The sequence below is a fragment of the Protopterus annectens genome, chromosome 2.part1 (genome assembly GCF_019279795.1).
Source record: "Protopterus annectens isolate FY-2018-M chromosome 2.part1, PAN1.0, whole genome shotgun sequence".
Classification (NCBI taxonomy): Eukaryota; Metazoa; Chordata; order Ceratodontiformes; family Protopteridae; genus Protopterus; species Protopterus annectens.
The window spans coordinates 701,830,870-701,858,306 of NC_056729.1; positions in this window are offsets into that span (position 1 = coordinate 701,830,870).

Below are 27,437 nucleotides of genomic sequence, written 5' to 3' on the forward strand. Positions count from 1 at the left end.
TAAATTTTTAAGTTTTAATAAACACATTATAGAACATTTGTCATTCAAACCTGGGTACATGTATGCATTAAGTTTTATCTGCCATAACAATTCTGCTTTCTCTAATAATAAACTTGAAGGACCCCCTCTTACATCCTGAATGCCTTGAAAAATTATTTTAAATTTGAAATTATGTTCTGGGAAAGAAATTATATGCCTAGCTAGAGCATTTTCTACTTTTTGCTGTGTAATACTTCTCAGATGTTCTGATACTCTGTCTCTAAATCTACGGTCAGTTTTTCCTATATAAAAGGATGGGCATGCTTGACAAATTGCCACATAAACTACCCCTTTAGTGTTGCAGTTATATCTGCCTTTTGTGATGATTCTACATCCATTTATATCAATGTTACTACCTAAAACCATCAAATGACAATAAGAGCAACGCCCACATTGTGCCATCCCTGTGTTTTTCAGAAAAGGAGTTTTGTGCCTTTGTAATATTTCTTTAAAACTGTTTCCTTTTCTCCATATTAATTTAGGCAGAAAACTGAATTTTGATCCCAAACTAACATCATCTTTTAGTAAGGACCATTTTTTTATTATGATTTCCATTATCTGACCGTAATCCGAAGAGAAATTCGTAATGCATGCCAGATTAAAGTCAATGGATCTAACTGGTACTATTGTTGAATCTGGTCTTTCAAGGATGTGGACATTGTTTTGATAATCTATGCTGGTCTTCTGTTGTTGTTGTAATATCGGCACATAGAACCTGCTTATTCTCTTGGATGTGACTTCTTGTACTATTTCTTCTATTAATTTAATCAGGTAAGCTCTATTAAAAAAACATTTTTTTCAAATTCACACATTCTTCTTGAAATTTCTCATATATGGTAATCATTCTTGCTGCCCGAACCAATTGACCTTTCAACACAGAACGTTTTTGGTGTAAAGGGTGGGCGCTTGAGAAATGTAAAAATTTGTTCGAATAAGTTGGCTTTCTATAAATAGAAGCTTCATATTGTTTTTGCTGTTTGTTCTTCATAAGTTTCCCATCCAAGAAAACTGTTGATGTGGTTTGAAAAGAATGAGTGAATTGTAAAAATTCAGTTGACCCATTCATCATAACCAACAAATCGATAACGGTTTGTTCCGTACCTTCAATGACCATAAATATGTTGTCAATGAATCTCCCATAAAACCTGACCACATCCTTGAATATATCATTATCAAAAACATATGTACTTTCCCAATAAGACATTACCAAATTGGCATAGCTTGAGTCACAGGGTGAACCCATGGCTACTCCTTTTTCTGGATGTAAAATTGGTTTCCAAATAATATAAAATTATAAGATAAAATAATGTCTAATATTTCTTGCACTAAAGAAATTTCATTCTCTGGGGCATTTTTTTGCCGCATTCTTGCTGTCACCCATTCTATTCCCTGCTGGTGTGGAATACTAGTGTATAATTCCTTTACATCTATTGTCAAGAAATTATACTTCTCTTCATAATTAAAATTATTTAACCTGTTTAAAAATGCCCAAGAGTCTTTAAGAATCCATTGTTCTTGTATTACATATTTTTTCAATATGGCATCGACAAATTTGGCACATGCATAAGTAGATGAATTTCTTCCATCTACTATGGGTCTGAAAGGCGGGTTCCAAAGATCCTTTTGTATCTTCGGGACTCCGAACATGTATGTGACTTTTCGGGACAGCACCATTAGATAATTAAATGTGTGGAGGTCTATTCTTGCCTCAATAAACAACTAATTTAAGAAACTTTTAACAAATTGATTAGCCCTATTGTATTCATTGAGAGAAGCTGATTGATATGTATCACTTGCTAATATCTGTTTTATCTGGGCCTCATAGTCTGGTGAATCCATAAACAGCAAACCCCCTCCTTTATCTGGGTTCATCACCCTTATATTGGCCATTGATAAAACTTCCAAGCTATCTCTCTCCTCCTTGTTTAAGTTGTCTATAATATTTGCTCTATTTTTGCTCAATTCTCTAAAATCTAGTTCACAAATTTTTTCAAAGATGGAAAGTGCATTGTGCAAAGGTGGGTTAAGACAACTTGTTACTCTAAACCCATTACTACTTGCTTGTTGTCCCCCCCAACAAATACTTTAGATTTAACTTCTTCATGAATAATTTCAAATCACAAATGGTTTCTGCTAAATTCATTTTACATGAAGGAACGAAGGTTAAACCTTTTGAAAGGGTATCCGCCAAGGATTCTGAAACCTGAAAGGAAGAAAAATTTTAGATTATAAAGTCCCCTTTTCTGTTCTTTATGATTCTATGTATTGTGACCTCATCATCCCTTATGATCACCTTCTGTTGTTCTGATTTCTCTTCCTGTTCCATTGTTTTCTTCTGTTGCGCCTCGGAAAACCCTGATTTCCATTCACATTGACCACCCCTTCATCATTTTGGATGAATCTAGCATTATTGTCATTGCGTTCTTTTATTCGTTCACTTCTCCTTACCATTTCATTTTCTATTATTTAATTCGTTTGTTGTTGTTGCGGCAAGGGTACCCGTGCTATATTATTTGATGTTGTTACATTTTTATTAGTCTGTTTTGAATATACCTGTTGTTCAGATGGTTCTAAAACTCTTTTAGACCATACTTGTGAGGGTGGGGGTGGGGGTTACGCTGACCCTTTACTATATTGTGAATGATCTCTTTCAAGTTTCTTGATTTTTGTTAACCTCATTTTTTCAATGTGCTGTTTGATACTTTAAAAACATCTTAGCTATTCATACTTATATCTTGAAAAGTCCCCATGTTGTTTGATTTGCTCATCTATTGATTCTATTTGCTTTCCCAAGTCTTTTGTCATTACAGCATAATGTTTTATCATTGTTTGCATTAATTGTAAACCTCGCTGGTTAAACATTTTAATCAAATCTTGGTGAAATTCGGAGCCTGTGACCAAACCTGTCGGATAACCCCAAATTCTAAGTTCCTTTGGTACTATTTCTTCTCTTAAACATTCTTGAAAATATTCAGTTTCTAGGTTCAATTTCTTGTGTTTGAGCATGTTTGCATCCAAGTCATTTAGAAGGTCTGATAAGAATGTATTTCTGCTATCCATATTTGTTGTTTGGTTTGCTATGTTGTTACTTCTAAACAGACCTATAAGAGATATAAGCCAATCTTGCAAATTAGGCGTTTGGGTTGCGTCCCTTTCTTATCCTTTTATATAGGAAAAACTAACCGTAGATTTAGAGACAGAGTATCAGAACATCTGTGAAGTATTACTCAGCAAAAAGTAGAAAATGCTCTAGCTAGGCATATAATTTCTTTCCCAGAACTTAATTTCAAATTTAAAATAATTTTTCAAGGCATTCAGGATGTAAGAGGGGGTCCTTCAAGTTTATTATTAGAGAAAGCAGAATTGTTATGGCAGATAAAACTTAATGCATACATGTACCCAGATTAGAATGGCAAATGTTCTATAATGTGTTTATTAAAACTTAAAAGTTTAGAAGGGTGATAATTTAGGTTAAAAGAACACTTATAACATACATATGTATATTCACAAAAAAATATTCTTAAAAATGAAAAATACACATATACTTATATCTAAGTATTATCATATATTATCCTGGGGTATCTAAGGTTGTATACATTATATATTGGGTATGCAGGATAAAATTCAAGCCAAAAGGTGCGTGGCATTTTGCACAAACAGTATGTATTTAAAAGTAGATATGTTTTTTATATATATATATATATATATATATATATATATAGATATATATATATATATATATATATATATATATATATATATATGATAGTTTAGATGTTTTATTAGAATTTAATTAATATAAATTGTATATTTTATATTTGAATATTTATTTCGTAGGTTTTGAAAGTATAATGTTTTGAACAAATACATATATAATTGAATGGACTTGATTTTATGTTTCAAAATGAATTTGATGCTGCAGAATTTATAGTGACAATGGGGCTGAAGTTTTTAATAATAATGATGATTTTTTAATAATGATTTATTTAATAATGAGTTTTAAACATTGATTGTTAAATAACATTATTTGAATAATTAGTAAAACACAAGAAAACAAAAACAAACCTGTTAGACCATTATTTGAATAATGATTTTTTCAAATAATTTATCATATTTATGAATGTTCGCCAACATTGTTATTTAATGTATCTCACTTTAAGAAAAAGGTGACGTCTATGAGATACAGTTTTGGTGAGAAGTTTATAAAAGGATGTAACAGATGAATCTTTTGTATGTCAGAAGAAGTCCTACAACTGAGTAGGACGAAAAGCGTGGTTCATTTTACGTTTAAAATAAATCGGCAGTTTTAACCTTGGCTCATTGGCGATTTCAGTAGTTTGTTTCTTGTGTATCCCTGAAGTTAATAGACCTATTATATGTATACAACTATGTTCCTGTCATGAGTAAACATCACAGTTGTATATACCCTCCCAGATGTATCTCACCATATGTATCTGCTATGTGCACATTATGATAAAACAACATATGTGATGCAACAGTCATATTAATAACAAGGACTACACAATTTAGGAACTAAAGGCAATTGTTCAATACTACTCAATATGTATATTGACAGCTATATTGGTAGAATAAAATCTGTATTCACAGTGGTCATGGTGTAGTGGTTAAGTGCTGTGACTTCAGTGTAAAGGGTCCTCAGTTCAAGACCTACGAGTGCTGTTCATTTTGTTGCTGGGCAGAACAATGGCTGTTGGATATAGAGTGGTTAAAGCAGTTTTGTGCTGCATTAAGTGGGTTTGTGTGGGTTTGTGTGAAGCTAAGCAGTACTAAGCTATGGGTAAATGTATGGGCACTTACACAGTGTAGGCAGCACTTACCAGTGCGCAAATCAGCTTAGCTGTTATATTGCAGCAATGTTGATACTTGCTAAGCATAGCTTCGCCCTGTTAACCAGGAAACACCACCCAGTCTGATAACCTGTAATAAGTGTATGTAATGCCATGTACAATACATGCACCTATGTGCTGTCATTACAGTAGCAAGGGGTGTGAGTATCATGTGTGGGACACAGACATATTTGAGGCCTGTACAGCACTGTTATCCATGTGAATGTGTTGCATACAGGTGTAGTAGCCCAGGGTACGTGCTGTCACACTGGCATGTAGTGTATCATGGAAGTACTACTGTTGACAGTGATAACCCAGGCAAGAGCAGAGTGCTTAATGTAGTACTGACAACAGGCACACCTGTGAGCATGTCTAGACACCGTGGCCTCCCGGTTGTATCCCTGGTGTGTGAGCTGTGTCACAGAATTTGCCCCTTACTGGGTAATGATCCATCATGTGGAATGTAACTGTAGACTACCGTCTGTACAGCACATGTTAGTGAGGGCATCCGACATGGAGTTATGGCATACTTATTATTATCAGACGTCTATCTGTTAACACACTCATGCTAATGCATAGCTACTTGCCAAGCTGATGACTGTCAGTCCCTGTACAGATGTGCAAATGGCAGGTATCCAGCTGGGATATGTGCAGGCAACCTAAGCTTGATTGACACTGACATGTCTGCCCAGCTGTGCAAGAAGTGGCACATATAGGAGATGTCACCCTGTATGCTCCACATGCCACAGGTACTTCTACTGCACTACCACAGTCAACCGAACATACTTGAGTACATGTCTTCATCACAGACACTAACCATGTGTTGTAATGCATGTCGAATACGTCATCTTGTTTATCTCAGTGGCCATGTGCAGGAGGCACCTGGAGGATTGGCTGATGCATGTCATTCTCACCCTGAGGGTCACGACAATAGTGTCTGTTGGTAGATTGCCTGCTGCCACCTGGCAAGTAGCAGGATAACACTGTACACACAACTCCAACACAACCCATCTCCCCTTGGACAATAGCTAGGTACACAGCTATGAGCACCTGCAGTGATGCACCCCTGTACTGACATGTGTACGTGTGCATGACTGAGTATAGCAGTGTTTGTGTTAGTACACCTGTACTTGGGAATTCCATGAAGGCCTTCACAACCAACGCAACACCCATTGCCATAGTCATTTGTGGCTGCTGCTGTATGGGACATTATATGTACCCTGTTAAGCTTCCCCCATACTGGCTACATGAGCCTTGCAGTACCAGCACAACAGTGTTTTACAAATGGGGTGATAGGCATGGGATACCTATTGTGTTCTGGCATGCATGTGTAGTTGTGCATGTCCATAGATCTGTAGGGGGCAGCATTCTGAGGCCACATACTCCTATTACAATACCCATTGCCACACAGTAGTACAGATAGTGTTGTTGCTGCCCATAGGTGAGGCATGACAATACAACACCCTACTATGAGTGTGACATGTGCATGAGATGCATATCCCTTTGGAGTATACTATGGGTTGTATTGCAGTTGCGGCCAATGTGTGATGGTGGGTATGGCAGAATGTCATCATGAGTTTCAGGGTGTACAATATCCACTGGGGGATGTGGGTGCTGTGTACACTTTCATTACACCAAGGTACACCTGGTATATGTCCCATGTACCACTTTATGGTTACCACTGTCACCATCAACCATGCAGGTAACTGTCACCACAATCCAAGCCAGTTAAGCATATGATGTGTGCTGTCTACCTGTAACACAGTGGAAGCATGGTCAAGTTAGTTAGCAGCGATAGGCCTTGGTGTCTTAAATGTGCGTCTGGCTGTTTTGTGTTTGTAAATGTGTATATAACGGTATGTCACACTATGTATTGTCCAAATACACCCATTACATCCCCCATTAGCATACTGTACATGTCTGGGGATGTTCTGCATGTAACATGTAACCTGGGACACACCCCACCCTAAACGCTGTGTGGTGTGTGCAGTGTAAGCCACACACTTCAGAATCACTACATAGCTAGGAAGGGATCTAGTCCCAGTGTTGCCAAGTAACAGTGTGCATGTATGTGGATGGGTCTGCATCAAGTTGCAGGGTATACATGCCTCAGCAGGCTACCTGTCCATGTGGCACAGGGAATAACCAATTTAGTAACCTGTGAAATGTGTTCAACTGTACCCCAGATATGTCACAGCTATGGTGTCACCAGAGTGACATATCCCATTGTGGAATATGACTGCAGATCATCCTCGTGCTGACACATGTACATCTACAACACAAATGGATAACATTTAAGGGACTGCCATCAACCAGTGTTACTAACAGCTATAATACATCATTGCTGGATAACTACACTACCTGCCATATATGCATTGCACTTTACACCTTACAATATATTACACTGCAGTACTGTGGTACACTGTAGTACAGTCACAGTGTGCATCAGAACCATATTAGCCTGTTCCTGCATTGATGGTATGGATGACAGAGATGTGGCACAGGTATAATCATATACACAGGGCATCCTAGTGCTGACACATCTACACCTGCAATGCAAAGGGTTAACATTATAGAGACCACAACCAACCAGTGTTATTAACAGCTATAAGGCATCATTGCTGGAGGGCTACACTACCTGCCATATATGCATTACAGTCTAGTCCCTACAACATGTTACACTGCAGTACTGTGGTACACTATAGTACAATCACCATGTGCATCAGAACCACACTGCTTCGCAAGGGACGGCTTGCACCTGTCACCCCTGAGCTTCTGGATATTGGCAAAGGCTCTTGCCACCCCCATAGTGCCTTTTTCAGGCAAGGCTCAAATTCTAAAACTACCACCCTAGAACACAAAAAAGGAAAAAAAACTAAGGGTAATGCTGCTCAATGCCAGAAGTCTCAACCTCAAGATGCACGCACTAGAGGCCCTTCTCAGTATGGAGAACATTGATGTCTGTGCTGTGACTGAAACCTGGTTTAAGGCTCCCGAGAGCACTCCGGCACTATCAGGCTTTACCTCATATCATGCGTTCTGGCCCCAAAATATGGACAACACCAAGAAAGGAGGGGGGGTGTCTATATTCATCAAGAACACCCACACCTCAAGGTTGGTGGCAACGCATGGTGCATCGGAGACCATCCAGGTGCAATTAACCATAGGCAAGACTGCTCTGCAATTTGTAGCATGTTACAGGCCATCCTCTCAATCTCAGGAACCTCACATAGCTTTCCTGAAAACACTGGAGGGGATAAATGTATCTCCAAACACCATCATACTAGGTGATTTCAACTACCCGAATATAGACTGGGATCACTACTCAAGCCCCAACACTCTAGTCCAAAGGTTCCTAGAGTTCATAAACTCAAATGCCATGGAACAACTAGTCACCATCCCCACAAGAGGAGATAACATACTAGATCTCATCATCACGAACATGGGGTCACAATGTTCAACACCGGAGGTATACCCTTCACTGGTGAGATCAGACCATAAACTAATCTCACTGGAAGTCCACATCCCGACCCCCACCTGAGATAAAAAAGACCACAGTGAAGAACTTCTCAAAAGCCGACTTTACACTTCTAAAGGCTAGTGTGGTCTCTTTTAAGGCCCCCGAGACTGTGGAAACCATTACTCAAGCCACTGAATCACTTACAAATGCCTTCTACCAGCACCTACAGGACTGCATGGATCAGGCAATCCCAAACAAAACAAAGACTCTTTGTACCAAAGGCAAGTGTCCAGTTTGGTGGACCCCAGCCATAAACAAGCTCTACAACAAAAGGAGGAAGCTACTACAAGATAGAGCAAAATCCTTAAAAGGGAAAACACCCTTGATCATTATAAGTAAAAAACTAAGATATCTCATAAAATCATCCAAGGCAAATTTTGAGAGAAAAGTCGCTAAGGACTCGAAGGACAATCATAAGGCCTTCTTTAGCTATGTTAGAAACCTGGGAGGAAACTCCCAGATATGCTCAGAATTAGTTCAAAATGATGTAAAAATTACTGAACCTGCAGACATTGCCAACATACTGGCTGACAGGTTCAGTGAAAACTCCCAAAAGGTGAGATATCTATACCAGAGAATTATAGCCCCCAAACATCTCACGCTCAGGTGAGAACTGCTCTCTCAAGGCAAAAACACAGCATCCATGGGACCAGATGGTGTCCCCGGATGTGTGCTCCACGAACTCAATGAGGAATTAAACCCACAGTTAGGGCAGCTTTTTAATCTTAGCCTCACCTCAGGATACGTGCCTAAGGAGTGGCGTACGGCAACTGTGGTCCCACTTCACAAAGGCGGTGCCTCCACCGACCCGGGAAATTACCGTCCCATCAGCTTGACAAGCTTGATCTGCAAAGCTATGGAGAGGATCATAATGGAACTCATAAATAAAGACATAGGAGACTTGCAGACTTTGGATCTGACCCAGTTTGGCTTTGTCAAGGGCAGATCATGCCTTTTAAACCTGGTTGACATTTTCGAAACAGTCACCAAGGCCATTGATGAGGGAAAGGCAGTCTACACAGCCTACCTCGACCTGGCAAAGGCTTTCGACACAATACCCCACTCAGGTATCATTGAAAAACTCATCAGCTTAAATGTAAACCCATACGTCACAAGATGGGTTGCAAATTGGCTAAGTGACAGAACCCACAGGGTCAGAGTTGCTGGCGCCATGTCAGACTCAAAGCCTGTCACAAGTGGTGTCCCACAGGGCTCAGTCTTGGGCCCTCTCCTGTTCGGCATCTACTTTTCAGAAGTACAAGCAAACACAGGAGGATTATGGCTGACAAAATTTGCAGATGACTGCAAACTGGGCATACAGTTGAGAACACATCTGACACAGATATCCTTCAGAAGGGTCTTATAGAAATGGAAAACTGGTGCCAGAGCCATGGCCTAAAGTTAAACACCAAAAAATGCATAGTCATACCCTTCGGGAAAAACAAGGTTACCCCTAGCTACCATATAGGTGGCAACCCACTAAGCACAGAAGAGGTTATCAGGGACCTGGGTACCCAGGTTGACAGTAACCTTTCATTTGACACTCACGTTGCCAAAGTAGTTAGGAAGACCTTCTACATTGCCCACCTGATCATGAAGGGATTCACATCTAGATCAAGGGAAGTCCTCGTCCCCCTGTACTCATCACTCATCAGACCAATGATTGAGTACAATGCCCCATTTGGAATGTATCTGACACGACACCTGCAGCAACTGGAAAGGCCCCAAAAGTTCCTCACCAAAAGGATAAAGGGTCTCAAAAATATGTCCTATGCTGCACGACTGAAGGAACTTCAGCTCTATTCAGTTGCTTGCCGTCTGCTCAGAGGTGACCTGTGCCTGACATACAAGGCCATGTCCAACCCAGAATTGATGAACATGCTTCACCTCAAAAAATCTAGATCCCTCAGAACTACAAGGGTGGGAGACTTAAACCTTGACACGGTTATTAATAGGATGTGCTGGAGGGACAGATTCATCACCCAGAGACTCCCTATGCTGTGGAACAAAATCCCGGTACATGTGAGGCAGAGCACCTCGCTGGCTTTGTTCAAGAGAAATCTTGACCAATGGATGGGAGATCGCAGATATACCCCAGGGATTATCTCAGTGTCACTGCTTGACAGAGGCACAGCAAAATAATGGGCATAGTATCCTCCAAACTAAAGGGGTGGCAAAAGCCACAAAACTCTGGGCTAGGCTTATAAATGCCCTTGGGCAGATAGCCTAGTATGAACCTATGAACCTATGAACCTATATCAGCCTGTCCCTGCATTGATGGTATGCATGACAGGGATGTGGCACAGGTATCATCATATGCACAGGGTGTGATGTTGGTTTGCCAGAGGCCAAGAGTGAGCCATACATTTGACACCATGTGTGTGGGTGAGGGGTGTACTGTTGGGAGCTGGGCGAGGTGATGTGGTGTGTGTAGGTATGGGGTTGCCCTAGGTGTGTTTGCATAGTGTGTGGGTATGCATACACACAGTTCTGCCATGTGGCTGCCCTACACAGGTGTTTATGGACAGCTGCAGACCATACCTGACAGGGTGTGCAGTTCACTGCCTCCGGCCATGCACACGTGGACTGTGGCTGCCAGGGATTCCACGGCCACAACAACTGTGGGCCTATCCTCTTGATGGCCAGAGGTGTGCCTATCATGTTTTGTCTGTCCACCATACAGGTCCTTTGTCAGATATTTCACTGGCAGTGTGTGTGTTGAGTGCTATCAGTACATGGCTACATCCATTTGTGTTTCTAACCTCAAATCCCTGACTAACGGTATGTTGAAGACTATCCTGTAACATCAGCGACTTGCTTAGTGTATGACAACAGTTTTCCACATATGTGCCTGTGTTCCAGCCTCTTTCCTCCACCTACATACCAAGCTTTGCGCATATGACATGCTGTCAGGGGTTGTTCCGTAGTGGGCTATGAGTATATCATGCTGCCATTCCTGCCATCAGTCAAGTGTTGTTGTAACCCCCCACACATACAGTGGGTCTGGGGCCATATATGTGTGGGCTTCACCTACTCAATACATGTGTGCCCTTATGCACTCCAGAGGCCAGTGTATGTAACAGTGGTATATGGCCCTGTATTATTGAGGCTAGGGGGGATGCACCATAAACATGGTATCAGGGGTGAGCTGCCTTAAGGTATTTGGATGTACATTACCATAAAATTCATCTATATTTAAATTAATTACTTAAATTGGGTTAATGCAGGCCTACTGTCTCCTGTCATACAGACTGTTCTGTTTTTCAGTGTGCTTGTGATGGTGTCACTTATGTCTTGTTATGTAACAGTTACATCCCATTGTATCAACTGAGGTCTTTACCACCTAGTGATTGTGTACAGAGTGTAGATAGAGGATATCTGTATTTGCATATATGTGCTTGTATATATGTATCCTAGGGATGTTGATAGCTTCCACATTGTACATTACCTTTGGGAGCCAGATTGTACTGCATGATATGCTACCGATACCAGCCTGAAATCATACAGGTTGGATGGAGTACTGTTAACATCTTATGCTCATGTTGAGTCAGGTCCTGGTTATGGGATCTGCAACAACTGGTAGTGTATTGAAGTGTGGACGTGTTTGGCTGTGGGGGGGTATACCTATTCTTTCAAGACGTTTATTGTTTGGGGCCTCTCAACCCCATTAACGGTACATGTGGGCATATATGTGTTTGTTATTTTCCCATTGTTATCTACAGATGTATGTCCATATATATCTATATATATATATATATATATATATATATATATATATATATATATATATGTGTATATATATATATATATATATATATATATATATATATATATATATATATATATGTGTGTATATATATATATATATATATATATATATATATATATATGTATATATCTATCTGCTAACATGAATATAACTATGTCCGTATATACCAACATAGATATAAATATCTGCTTACATATATATAACTTGCTGTATATAGTTAGACATATAGATGTAGACATATATATCTATAGATGTAGGCATGTCTACTTCACCTTTTCGTATGTTGAAAATATCGAATGGCAATAATGTTGTAAATGCCGTACATTGAAAGTGTTGTTGCAAGATCGTGGTACAATGGGGATGAGAATAGTTGCTCTTGCCTCACTGTAGTGCAATCTTGGAGTTGGTATATATAATTAGTTGGGGGTGTGGGGGGCGCAGCCCCCCACAAGAACAGTTTTGATGTACAGCATTTTCGATGTTTATGCCATTCGATATTGTCATCTTTTGACAAGATAATATAGAGGCATATATATATATATATATATATATATATATATATATATATATATATATATATATATATATATATATATATATCTACATATATAGATATGTTGTATCTGTTTAGATATTAATAATTTTTATATTAATATATTTGCACACACACATACATCTACATGTTGGAATACATTCTCTGTACTGTTGAATGACTGGGATGGATATGTTTGTGAAAACATCATGGTTATGTATATCTGACATGGCTTAGTGGTAAATCACTTTGTCTATGGTGTGGAGGGTCCGGGGTTTGAGCCTTGCAGAGGCTGTTTATTTTGTTGCTGTGCAGAACTAGGGCCGTTGGAGAAATGTTTGTTAGCACTACCTGAATGTTCCCACACACAGTATCAGATTCCACATTACTATTATGCACATACATCTAACTCTGTTACTGTACACAGTCTGCCACAGCTTGACAAGTTGGGGTGTAAATGGGACATATGTGGCTTCTTAGTCTTATAAGGATTTGGGGAGTTGCTAATGTGCCAGCTTTGTTCTCATAGATGTGTGTCAATCAGTTGTATTTCCTGTTTGCTGCCTATACATCTGGAATCATCCCATTGATTTCCCAGGGTGATTGATTTATAGGCAACAGATATGGGCCACTTTACTGGACATTCTGTACAGTTGTGGGGTATGATTCTCTATGCAGACTACTACCACTGGCAGGATTCGAACCATGGCTGTGTGTGCTAAAAAAGCAACAGTTCACATCTCAGTTGCATGTGCTATTTCAGTTTTGTTGTCTGCATTTTCTCTGTTTTCTGTCTATGTGTCTCTCAGTTTTACTAAATGGCCTCTGGGGATTACACCAGTCATATACAGGCATTTCTACACATTCAATTTATGTTGCACGGTGTGGGTAACAGTGCTTAATACAACAGTACTATTACATGATTACAAATTTGCATTACAATATGATACCAGAGTATACACATGCGATCCAGCAGTTAGACCTTTATTGTCAGGCTGTTACCTTTTATTTATATACAAACTATATGAGACTCTTCCTGCCATATTCGCCGGTGTATGCAGTACTTGCCTTGAACAGTACAGGTTTTATACGGGCAATTGATTTACTACTACTTTTAGTTTTATTTCCTACGACAGTAAATGCATGAGTATTAATGACCTGCCTCACATAGCAAACTCGCCAGTCAGCTGACGTGGGCTTAATGGTTTGTGGCCCACTCCATTGCAGCTGTGAGGGACATAAGAGGAATATTTAGCCATACCTATCCATGATATACATGAGCTGGCAATTATTGCACACATAGTGGGGGTGATACTTACATACAACTGGAACATCCCTTGCCACTTTAGCCTCTTGGATTCACTGCTCCAAGATGTCCCCCTTATGCCGCTTCAGGTTGGCATAGTGATGCCTGACCTGCTCACCAGTTTGGGGTATGCCAGTGGCACTGGTGTGGTCACGGTCGAGAAGGTCACAGGCCTTTGCCTTATATTGGAAGCCTTGGTACTGGCCCTGCAGCAGTCTCTGATCATGGTCTTTGACACGGAGTCCTGCCATGACTCTGGACTCCTGGATGCACCAGCGCTGCACCTGAAAGTGCACACCTTCTGCCCTTCTTGACATGGTGCCTGCAAGGGGAAGCTACAACCAGTTATGAGATGTATTCCCATCTCTTGTGTTTAAGTAGGGCTGATTTCCTGCACTTTCCATGATTGGCCAGTTTTGAAATGGCTAGGCTATGAGCAAACCTGCTTACCTAGTGTTGGCATTGTTTAAAGGGGTATACCTCTGGGCACACTGAGCTAGCTAGCCTACACATTGCTTACACCTCCTAAGCTGTCCTGTGCAATGCTTCGCATTGTTTACATTAGACTTTGCATGTTTACATTAGACTTTGCATTTTAATTCCTTTTTGGTATTGATTTATTATTCATTACACCTTATATGTATGCCTAGTATCCATGATTCATGTGTACGTACACTGTATGGGGTCCTTGTGTTTTACTGGGGACTTCAACACTCTATTACAATTACACCTGATGTCTGGGCTTTCTGCTGTACTCCAGTTCACATATTTATGTTATGTAGTGGGTTAATGCACATATGTCTATATGCTGATTCCTTTCACAGGTTCAGTTTGATTTTACTATGGTGAAGACTAGTTTGCTGATACCTCATTCTTCTGTACTTCTGTGATGGCTTGGTGGTTAACTACTGTGACTATGGTGTATAGGGTCCTGGGTTCAAGACATGCATGGCTGTTTGTTTGGTTTATGGGCAGAGCAAGGGCCTTTGGATAGAGTGATTAAGGCACTTTTGAGCAGTTGTAAGTGGGTTTGCACGAGGGTAAACAATGCTAACCTTCAGTTACATATGCTTAAAGAGAGTTAGCTTCAGAATTGCTTAACCTGTGTGCGCATTACTTATCCCTACGCAAAAAGGGCTTAAACCGACTTACTAGTGCTTAAATATGCTTACTACTGCTTATTGATGCTTAAACCTGCTTACTTGTGCTTTATTCATTATGATACTGACACCTCACATGTGCATTTACTGCAGTACTCCAGTTCATAAATATATGTTATTTAGCGGGTTATGCAACATAAATATTAGTCATAACATGCTTTACCATGGAAAATGGAACATGCTGCAGTGGGACTCGAACCGGCAATGCATGGTCATAAGGCAAATGCTCTGCCCACTACACTTTTGCTATACTTCTTCATTTGCATATATCTTCCTTGCTATCCTCTTCAGCCATTTAAGCTGCATTAACCGTAGCTTAGCGATGGGCACACCCATGCACCTACGGTTAGCTTTAATCGGATTTAAAAAAAAAGAAATAGGTTTGTTCATTTTATTTCTGTATACTTTTGCTGTTGTACATGAAGGGGACTGTTGGTGGGGATATGTGGACACCTATGAGTGGTCTCGCTCATTTCTTACCCCTTTCTGCTGTTCTTCATTGCGGGGGTGTGTATATTCTGAGAGCTCTGCTTTCAGACACGCCCACTGCACTCTTACATGCTGCATGTAAGATTATGAGCTCAGGCAGCGTGCCTCATTACTATGCATGGTGCGCTGACGTCCTGCTCCTAAATGGCCACCTTCATGCAGGACTAAGCTAGTCCTGCATGGAGAAATAGTAAATCTGGGGGAATGTGTTATGAAATTAGTTAATACAGCAAAGAGAGACAGAATGTCTGTGGCTAGAAATTCTTTCTATTGTCTGGAAACAGAAATAATTACAGGTTTCAAGGTTAAAAGTATTTAACTGGTTTTACGACTTACAGTTCCAGGCAACTTCTGAAAAATAAGTATTTTTAACACAGAGGTATTATATTTTAAGTTCCTGTTAGCTTGTGAACTAAAGGCAGAGGTGACAAGAATGATGTAATCTGAGATAACCCAGAAGAAATGTTTGATAGTAATTTAAGAACTATCTGAGAGAATGAGTCTGTGCATTTTGCATCTTGTCTTGGATTTGAGCACATCCATCTTCAGCACTTCTCATCTATATTTGCCTTGCTCTGTAAGTAAGACTTAGATCATAGTATCTCTCTTAGAGATAGATAGGACTATAGTAAGATTAGTCTAGATGTTTTCTGTATTTATGTGAGACTGTCCTGCAATGTTGCTTTAAAGTATTTACTGTGATTCTGAATTCTGTTGTCACTGTGTTGAGTTATTGAGTATTGTCTTGTGCTTTTATTATTTATTATTATATATTTTTAAACCTTTTAATTGTAGCTGGTTTGTTTAGAGATATTTACGCTCTTACAGTACTTGCATATGTATTTGGGGACACTGAACAGGCCACTCTTGAATAGCCTTAAAGGTTTGGTCACACTTACCATTTGGATAACAATAACATTACACAGTAGAACTGGTCACCCTTTGGGAAGGGCCATAAAGTAGCTGATAAGTAAGGGTGGTTGGTGGCAGTGGTTATTACCTTATTGTCTGGGCAGAAGGGTGCATAGCTAGTGAACCTGTGCCAGCCTTCCCCAGGAGTGTACTGTGTGTTTGTATGTAAATCAAATATCAGAGTGTGTGTGTGTGTGTGTGTGTGTGTGTGTGTGTGTGTGTGTGTGTGTGTGTGTGTGTGTGTGTGTGTGTGTGAGCTACTTGGCAGGGACACGAAGCACTGGTTGGACAGAGAGAGTGTTGAAAGTTTTGGCTTGACCACTCAGCTGAGATCTTAACTCTATAGCTGTGTCAGTGGGGAGTCTTATTGGGGATTTGGAGAGAGAGAGAATCCATCCCTAGACTGACTGTGATCTCTGTATGCTCTTAAGGGAAATTCTACTTTACTGTGTGTGTACTTGTCATCCTCCCAAGGTGCACGCCCCTCACTGGTGTTAGTGGTGAGGATTGAGGCTCCTTGATTACTGGGCAAGTGCAGGGGTGTCACAATTATTATTATTATTATTATTATTATTATTATTATTATTATTATTATTATTATTATTACCAGATTTTATTTTGCTTGCCTAGAAAAATAATATTTTGAGTGTATAGTATTTATCAATATTTAACAAAAGTGTTAGTTGTACAATTTGGGCTTCTTTAATGAAAGGTGCATTGGTTTAAGCACCTAAAGAAATAAAACTGAAACTAAAAACGAAAATGACTTTGTTGCATACCAGATACACTTTTTTTAAAGTGATTTACTCTTACCCTGATTACTTCTATTTGTGCTCTTACCTTTTCCAGTGCCATCTAATGAGCGCAGCCTCTGTGAGTCCTTATTGTCAGACTATGATGATGCATAAACCTCTTGGCAGGGAGCCCCAGTTGCTAATTCTTCAAACACCTTTCAGTCTGTAGTATCAAAACAGAACACATAGACTAATATCTGAAAGCTTTTCAGTCACTTTTCCTGTAGCTGAGATGGGCCTCACGGGTCTGAGAATTTCAGTATCACTTCTTGTGTCCTGATTACACTGTGGAAGCATGCCTTTCACCCAGTCTTTCAGCAGTGATATGTAGAACAAGCCCATCATTGATCTCATCACTGCTCCAATCACCTTATTCTGGATACTCTTGACCCCTCACAAACATTGCAAATAGTCCTTAAATTTGCCTGCCATATTCAGTTTTCCTGTTTGGGGGGGGGGGGTTGTTATTCTATTTTTAAGAGATATTCTTTGTGACACCTTGATACTCGGTGGTCTCTTACTTCCTGATTTCCATACCTTCTTTGTCTAGCTTTAACCAGCTGGATTTTAGTTTTGCTAGTCTGTCCCCTCCTTGTGCATCAAGTAAGTTTTGCAGCAGAGATAGGAAGAAGAGAGGAGAAGATGAGTGCAGCAGTACAATGCTAGTAAATGGAGAAAGAGACTGCTGGTCAGCCAACACTGATTGTCAGATCAATTTATACTGCCTAGTGCTCTGTCCTGTTCAAGACCCCTACAGTTTTGGTACACCTCAGAAGTGCTACTTCTCCCCTCTTTTCAAAAAGCAAAGCATTTTCTATTACTGGAATTTAAATTTCCAATTTCAAGGGAGAAAATAAGAGTAAAGGAATGACTAGATGTTAAACTGCCTTCATTGATTCATAAGTAGTTAGTAAGCTATTGGTCTTTGTGGATCTTAGAAGCTTAGGTTTCCATTCTCGGCCTTGTTTTTAGCCCTGATATTTTTGTACAAATAACCCAGAGATGAGCAGAACAAGGATATGCTAGGTGAGTTACATGTTGCCCCTATTCATGAAAGATAAATGTGTTAGACCAAGGAGATGAATTTGCATTTGCTATCAGTTTGTCATAATTACATTTGACTAGACTAAGAGAAGTGCTTTGCTTTATGTATCTCAGAAGACAGTAACACAAAAACAGAATTATTCATTGCATTTATTTATTTATCTTTGTTGACTAGGTTAGTCCAACTAGAATAGTAACAATTTTCACAGGGGAGAACCAAGGTGGTACTTATACTACTAGGGGAAATTTGGTCAAAACATCAGAAAACTTTCCCTGCTGTTTTCAATAGATGCTGTGGGATCTTTTAAATTCACCTGAACTACCACCATCTCAAGCAGATGAAGGTTTTGTGTAACATCTCATCAAAAGGACAGATTCTCTGTGATAAATACTGATCCTTCCAACATGTTCTGTTTATGCTACAGAAGAGACTGAGTTCCCTTGAGCAGGTGTTTATGCCACTGTTGGACTTGCAAATGTATAACAGGTCTGACAGGATAGGTTCTGTTCATGCTCTGTATATAAGGTCAAGTTTGCCTCTCAGTAGCGTGTATGATACAGAGAAGAGGGCAATGTTTTTGGACAGTCTGCACAGTTTTTATGAATTAGGACCTTCATTTTCTTAATGGGGAAACATTGCGGTCATTCCAGTTGTGACAAATGTTACTAAAAGTAACATTATAGTCTGTGATTTCCTAATGTGGCCAGAATACAATGGAGTCATTACATCTGTGGACCTGGATGCTGAACCTGCAGGAATAAGCTGTACAATGAAAATAGACTTCCTTACAATAGTGACCAAAGTACAGTTTGCTGTTGGCATAGATGGCAGTTCTTTGACTACAGGATCAATTTTCAGGGGTGTATTTTCAGAGTTATAGTTACAAGGGGGAGTCTTACTTGCCGGAGGATAAAATTATACATTTTTTTGTGTTTAGTTTTAGTCTATGGATGTGGCGTCAACTATTTTTTGGGGGCAAATTCCTTTGAGAATGCATGCCTTCTCTTTACTGCAGTGTGTTAGGCTGGTATATAGTGTAGTCTCTCCATAATGAAATCTGAGGCAAAATATTCAATGGGTACCTTTGTATGATAAGTAGCAGCTGTATACCTACACATAATTTAATTAATCTGAAGGTAGAAAAAGGCAATATGTCTTTCTAATTAACCCATAAGGATGTCTCGACGAAATGCAATTCTTATTTATATAGTTGTCATGTTTTTGAGCCTTGTTAAAAGCATCCAAAAAGCAAAAAATCCTAGAGCAGGAATATGGATGCTTCAGAAGTATTTAATTTTATCCACATATAAAGCCAGAATAAAATGGTAAAATGCAGACATGCAAAAGCCTTCACACATAGCACTTTTTGGATTGTAACTACTATCTCTGGCATGGACTAGCTCATTTGATCAAATTTTGTTTTCTTTGGTTGACAAACACATCACTGGATTATTTGTCCACCATCAGTTTTGAAAATGTATTGTGAAGGCAGCAACAAACTATAGAAATACTACCTTAGGTTAAATTAGAAATTGTTACCCACAATCTGGATGTGATGGAAAGACTTTATAGGGTCTGCTTCCTCCATGATACTGGCACTAATTATGTCAGAGACAGGGGTTACAAACACTAAATCCTTCATTTCTGTTACTCAAAACAAGGAAATAGTTCAGACAGACAAAAGTAAGATGGGGATGAAGCCACTTGGATCATGTTAGAAGATACCAATATGGTAGCATTACTTCAAATCTGTCTACTTTGTTAGACTGAGAGGGGCACTTTGCTTCGTAATTAATATACATGTGCTAAGGAAAATAAATCTCCAGAAGGAGATTATGCAGTGGAGCAAACCATTAAATAAGAGGTCTAAATAAAACTGATGGGCTAAGCTGCGTTGCAAAATATTTGCATGATAGTTGTAGCCTAACCAGTGAAGAGGTTTTAGAAGCAGTGGCAAGAGCTGTAGTTATTTCTGTCCAGGAAATTGTACTAGTGGGTTACATTTAAGGTTGCGACATCTGTTAAAATGCTTGAAATATAGAAGAGGTTTGAGAGGTTTCATGGACTGAAACTAAATGCCAAAAAATGCATTATTGTATCCTTTGTGAAGTCATGCACCATGGGAAACTACTACACTGACAATATGCTCTTAAGAGTTCACTGAGTTGTTTGGGATGTGGACAGTGACCTAACTTTTGAACAATATGTGTCCATTGTTGTAAGAAAGTTCTTCTGTATTGCACAGTTTATAAACAAAGGGTTGTGTCTAGATCTAGGGATGTCATTATGTCCCGTTACTCAGCTACTTAGGTCAGTCATAGAGTATAATGCCCCTTTGGGATGCATCTTTACAGACTCATGCAACAACTAGATCACCCACAGAGATGCATTACTAAAAGGATGCAAGGCCTAAGCAATATGTCCTAAATGGACTGACTCAAAGTCCTGTCACTATACTCAGGGTCCTGCAGACTGCTAAGATGTGACCTGTGTGTATGACATACAAGGCATTCTCTGGTCCATTATTGATAGATTTATGCACATTGATAAGTCAAATGGCATCAGCAATTATCATTCTACATCAACAGAATGGTTTAGTGGGACAGGTATATCTCATAGAGGATACCACTGCTATGGAACAGACATCCATGTAAAGCAAAGTTCATCCCTATCCATATTCAAGAGAAACTTGGATCTATGGATATTTACCCCAGGACTGCCTCTTGTATAATTAATGGATAGTGGTAGCTCCTAAATGCTTTATCCCATGCATGGGCCCCCTCAAATTATCTATAGTATGATCCCAGTTATTCTCACAAGGGATAACATATAATTATCGATCATGGGATGGGTAAGGCCAGTCTAACACCAAATATGATAGGTTATTTCAAGCAGAAAAAAAGGAAAGTGGTGAGGCTTAAAATGGCCCACAAAGACAGCTGTCCTAGTACTTACCTATGAATGTATAAGAAATGGATAGATCTGGCTGTGATAGCTCTGGTATAGTCTGTCATAAAATCGTTGCCATGGTTAAAGATATGTTTTTTGTATATTTGCTTTAATGTGACAGATTTTAGGTGGTTGTTCCAGCATCACAACCAGAAAGTTAAAAGGGAGCAAAATGTGCATATATGATTTGACTTGACCTTTACATTAAAACTAGAACTACGAGTATTTTGATTCATTCATAGTGCTGGAAGTATGTTCATAGGTTCATAGGTAGGTACCAGGCTATCGGCCCAAGGGCCTACGCAAGCCTAGTCAACAAGGTTCCCTGGCTTACGCCACCCAAGAAAGTTATTTTCCTGTGCCACTGATGAGCAGAGACACAGATGTGATCCCCAGGGTGTATTTCCTATTTCCCATCCACTCATTAAGATTTTTCTTGAAAACTGCTAATGAAGAACTTTGCTTGACATAGATGGGTAGCCTGTTCCAGAGTATGGGAAGTCTCTGGGATAGGAATCTATCCCTCCAGCATGTCCTGTTTATTGTGGTGACAAGGTTTAGGTCCCTAGAGCGTGTAGCTCGGAGGGATTGGGATTTCTTTAGGTATAGCATGTCCAACAGCTCTGGGTTTGACATAACTTTATATGTTAGGCAGAGATCACCTCTGAGTAGGCGATATGCTACGGAGTAAAGCTGGAGTTTTTTGAGGCAGTCAGTGTAGGGCATTTGTTTGAGTCCAGTAATCCTCTTTGTGAGGTACTTCTGTGGCCTTTCCAGCTGCTGCAGATGTCTTGTGCAGTACATTCCAAAAGGGGCGTTGTACTCTATACTGGGTTTAATGAGTGATGAGTAGAGGGTAATGATGACCTCTTTTTTCCTGGATGAGAACCCTTTTATGATGAGGTGTGCCATGTAGAAGGACTTCCTGACTACTGTGGCGATGTGACTATCAAAGGAGAGACTACTGTCCTCCTGGGTCCCAAGGTCTCTTATCACACATTCGGTGTTAAGTAGATTGCTGCCTATGTGGTAGTTCATGGGTACAGAGTTTTTACCAAAGAGGATGACACTGCACTTTTTGGCATTGAGCTTGAGGCCATGGCTCTGACACCAGGAATCTGTCTCAGAGATGCCCTTCTGTAGGATGTTCACATCATTTGGGGACTAGACTATGGCTCCTAGTTTGCAGTCATCTGTGAACTTCGTTAGCCAGAGGCCTTCTGTGTTAGCCTGTACATCAGTGAAGTAGATACCAAACAGGAGCGGTCCCAGGACGGAGCCCTGAGGTACTCCACTTGTCACTGGTTTGAGGTCAGATTTGGAGTCTGCAACTTTTACAGTGTGGGTTCTGTCAGTGAGCCAGTTGGCAACCCATCTTGTGACGTAGGATTTATGCCTAGTTTATTGAGTTTAGGTATAATTCCAGAATGGGGGATGGTGTCGAAAGCCTTGGTGAGGTCAAGATAGGCTGTGTGAACCACTTTACCCTCATCTACGGCTTTGGTGACTGCCTCAAAGAAGTCGATCAGGTTCAGGAGGCATGATCTGCCTTTCACAAACCCGAACTGGGTGGAATCCAGAGTTTGGAGGTTACCAATGTCTTTGTTTATGAATTCCATGATGATACATTCCATGGCTTTGCAGACCATTGCTTTTGTCTTTGTTCACATAATATCAGTCGAGGACTATGTAAATCCTCTCGGAGAATGTTAAAACTATCTTTTTAGTTTGCATCAACAGAAAGAGAGGCATAATATGAAATTTTAGAGTCATCAGTACACTGGATAATGTTAGCTACACCACACTGCATTTCTTGTCATTACCAGCAGAAGCAGCATATTGCACAATACAGAATACGCATGTTCTGTCTTTATCATCAAAATGATACAGCTTGTCATAGAAATACAGTTTCTGATGGTACACAAGACCCAGTTAGTCGACCCACTTTTCCATCCATTTGTTAAAATGCGGATCGTTCTTCAACAATATACACCCCTTGTAAAAACTCCTTCGAAGTTTTTGTGTAAAATGTTTCTTAAAAAATCAATAGCTTATTTTTTATCCCTTATAAGGAATGCATCTTGATATTAGTGTAACTTTATTTACACTTAAATCTTAAATACTGGTTTGTTGAAAGTTTGTTGTTAGGCTTTATTCTTTCTTTCTTTTAGATTCCTTTTGCAATCAATTCAGTCACTGATTTCGTTTCATTTTGCAATAAATTAATAATTTATCCAGGAGCATCTTTATTTATGGATATGTATTTGTTAAACTACATATTTTTTTCCTGAACTGATTGGATGATGTCTACACATGACAAAACTGGTGTTGTTGCACAGACCCTAGTTGTAGAGAACCTACACCCAATGGAATACAATGTCAAATTTGGTATATATTAAGTTAAATATGCATGGGGTTTATGGGAAGGGGACGGCCACCCATCTATCTCTAGAATTAGTTTTAGTATTTACATTTGGTACTGGCTGACATTTTCATTTAAATGGTCCATTGACACAGAGAGATGAAGCCCTAACTATGACTCAGACAAACTGAGTTCAGTTAGTGGCAGGGATGCTGGAGGGGCCAGGTAGGCAGGTTGGGCCTGAGCAGCTGACACCAGCCTACCCACTCAGGAGGAGAGAAGTGGCTACACCTGCCACACTAACAATGTTTCTCAGGGATGCTTAGCTCTCAGCCCTGTTAGGAATGGTTGAGCCATAGCTGAGCCAATGGGTCACAGAGAGGAGAATCACTGAGCAAATCTCATAGAGGGCATTAAAAAAGGAAAGAGTACACTGGTAAGGTAGTTCTTAGCAGTTAGAAGCTGAGAAGCTTGACAGTATTGTATTTCCGAGCAACCTGACTCATTCATTACTATCGGCATTAATAGGCCCTGCTTTTCTACTCTGAAAAAAGAAACAGACATTTTCTGTATGTAAAGCAGTTGTGAAAATGCAGAGAAAACTTTTGGAATCAACTGCTCAAACAGCAATACAAAATATATTGCATCAGTAATGAAATGCACATTTTATGAAAATCTGATGTGGAATTTTAAAGATAATTTTTAATCTGGAAAGAGTTCTTGCTGATTTCACTGTGCAAGCCCTGTCATGTCTGTTTCAATCAGTTTACTTCATCATGACAAGGTTTGTCATAAGTGTTTGCATAGAAGATCTAGCAGAAAAGATATCTTGGCATGGAAGAGTGAACAACTGTAAATAAGATACGTGTGTAGATGAAATGACATTCGTAAGCTATCCATAAAAAAAGCATCATCTAATTTACTTGTTTAAAGAAAAGTGACATGACTTCCCAGTTCAGGAAAAAAGCCTTATTTAAATGCACAGCTTTTAAAATGAGTTTTAAATTCTTTTTTCAAGAATCTTTTTCTGTCATCAACAAATCAGCAGCCGGATATTACTCTACCAGATGGTCAGATGGCAGCTCTGTTCCTAGTTGCTGTACCAATAGACAGTTACTATTCTCTTTGCTTTTACTGTAATTATTTGAGAAAATAAACTTTCAGAAACATTTGCATCTGCAAGCTTGGCCATGGGCTAATGTTGCTTGAACCTCAACACTCCACCAATGGACCAATGCTTACTTTAAATTTTAGCTTATCAGAACAATGTGCTCTATGTTTTATGAGGTTTTATTTTTCAGATGATTTCAAAATAGTATTTTTTGCCTTTCATTGACAAAAAAAAAGAAAATATATCCAGAGAATATGTTTTGTTTACAGTAAAGTATTTAATATATTCTTTTTGTGTCTTTCCCTGCTGTCCTCAGCTCAACTACCCCCATGGGTCTAACACCTATTCATTCCCTCAAATGTGACAGATGCTGACTGCCTGGGGAAATAACCAACCAGATGGGGCTGTCATCCAGGCAGTCAAGATGGTTGCTTATGCCCCACCCCACCTCAGAATTTACTCTAAAGGGATGGAGAACACCCTCCTCTTAACTGTCCATCTGCCTGGTTTCACTCTTAAGAACAGGGTTACCTGAAAAGAGTCAGACATTAATTACTCCCCAGGCAACAGAACTGCCTAATACGGGTCTATATTAGATGAACGAAAGTTCATCTCAGCGAACGCTCACATGAGCGAATATTGCAGAACTCGAAACCACAATTGCGAGATCGCGGTACAGTGAAGATGGGAATATTTGCCCTTTCCTCACTGTAGTGTGATCTCGGAGTTGGAATATATATTTGGGGGGGTGGGGGTGCAGCCCCCACATTTGCAGTTTAGAGTACCTGGATATTCGCTCATGTCAGCATTCGCTAAGATGAACTTTCGTTCATCTAATATAGACCCACCTAATACTACCACCACCCCCACAGACATGCCCCAATAAGGTTAATTTCTGGGTCTTTTCTGTAGGCATAAACCTAACTTTTGGCAACAAATGTGTACACCTACATTACCATTAGTGATTGCACTCTCTATGTAACCCATGCACTGCTCTGTACTTGCAAAGTGAAGACCATCTTGTTGGCTTGATGATGATGCCAAGTACACATCTGCTGCATGTTGCACCCCTCATGTGGTAGACTGCTGGTGTGGCAGTGATGAGACTGCCTTTTACCTCCAGGGATAAGCAAACTGCCCATCCACCTTCTTCATTTCCTTTAGCACCCAGTCTGCTAACTGAACATTGGTCATCTAGGGCTAGGCCACAGTCAAGGCTTTATCTCTGTATGCCCCCAAGCCAATCACTGTTTATAATAAAGTAATTAAAAAAAAACTTCCAACCAGAGAGGTTTTACACATTTTATCCCTCTGCAAATTGTTGACAATGAAGCAGGGTTAATTAAAATTAAATCAGTTAATGTGTGCAGCCATTTTCAAGTTCTTATGTAGTTCTTCATTGCTAGTATGTTCCAAAGGCATACAAAAAATATATTCAGGTTATGTCATGCAGAGTATATCATCATGGATCATGGTACAGCCAGTGCAACTCCTGACAGAAGCAGCTCTTGTGGGCAGGGGTGTGCAAAATGAATTAAACCCTCTGCCATGCATGTTATGAACCTGTCCAGTAGGCCAAGCCACAATGCTCCATCAACTTCTGAGACTGTGTCCACACATACACACACAAACACCACCACCACCACTGCCCCCTGCACATCACACACATCCACTGGCCTTGGCCCTCCCTGACGTTAAACCCCATATTGGTTCTGACATTTTACCTGAAAGCACTTTTTCTTTTTATACACATCAGCGCTGACACACTTTCTTGTGAAAAATATGCACTCTTGCACTCACTTTTCCACCTCTGCAAATGATGATAACTGTGCACTTTGCTTTTTACATTCTTACTTAGGTTATTTGGGTTGCCTATGTCTGATCCACAGCATGACCATCTTATGTATGGTTAAGCACATCATGCATAATTTTTACTGCATTATATCTGCTTAACTCTTGTATAGTTAATTTGTAAAGTTATGTGCAGTCAGCAGCCTCTTTGCTTGTGCCATGGCATACTGTACCTGCCTCCAGCTTGCATGAACAACCTCTGCTGCTGATTCCTCCTTTGACTCTTCCTCTGTCTCAGCCTCCACTGCCTGTTGTGCTGAAACTGCTGACCTTGCAAAGAGCCACCCTGCTCTAACTGCTTCCCTAGTATAATATAGTGTAACTGAAAAGCCAAACACTAATGAGGCAAACACCACGGTCTCGGAGATAAATGTTTAATGGAAAACACAAAAAAAAGAAAAAAATAGTACACTAAGTAAGCACTTTCACGTTACATAGAATGCTTCATCATAGGTTCATAGGTTCATAGGTTCATACTAGGCTATCTGCCCAAGGGCATTTATAAGCCTAGCCAGAGTTTTGTGGCTTTTGCCACCCCTTTAGTTTGGAGGATACTATGCCCATTATTTTGCTGTGCCTCTGTCAAGCAGTGACACTGAGATAATCCCTGGGGTATATCTGCGATCTCCCATCCATTGGTCAAGATTTCTCTTGAACAAAGCCAGCGAGGTGCTCTGCCTCACATGTACTGGGATTTTGTTCCACAGCATAGGGAGTCTCTGGGTGATGAATATGTCCCTCCAGCACGTCC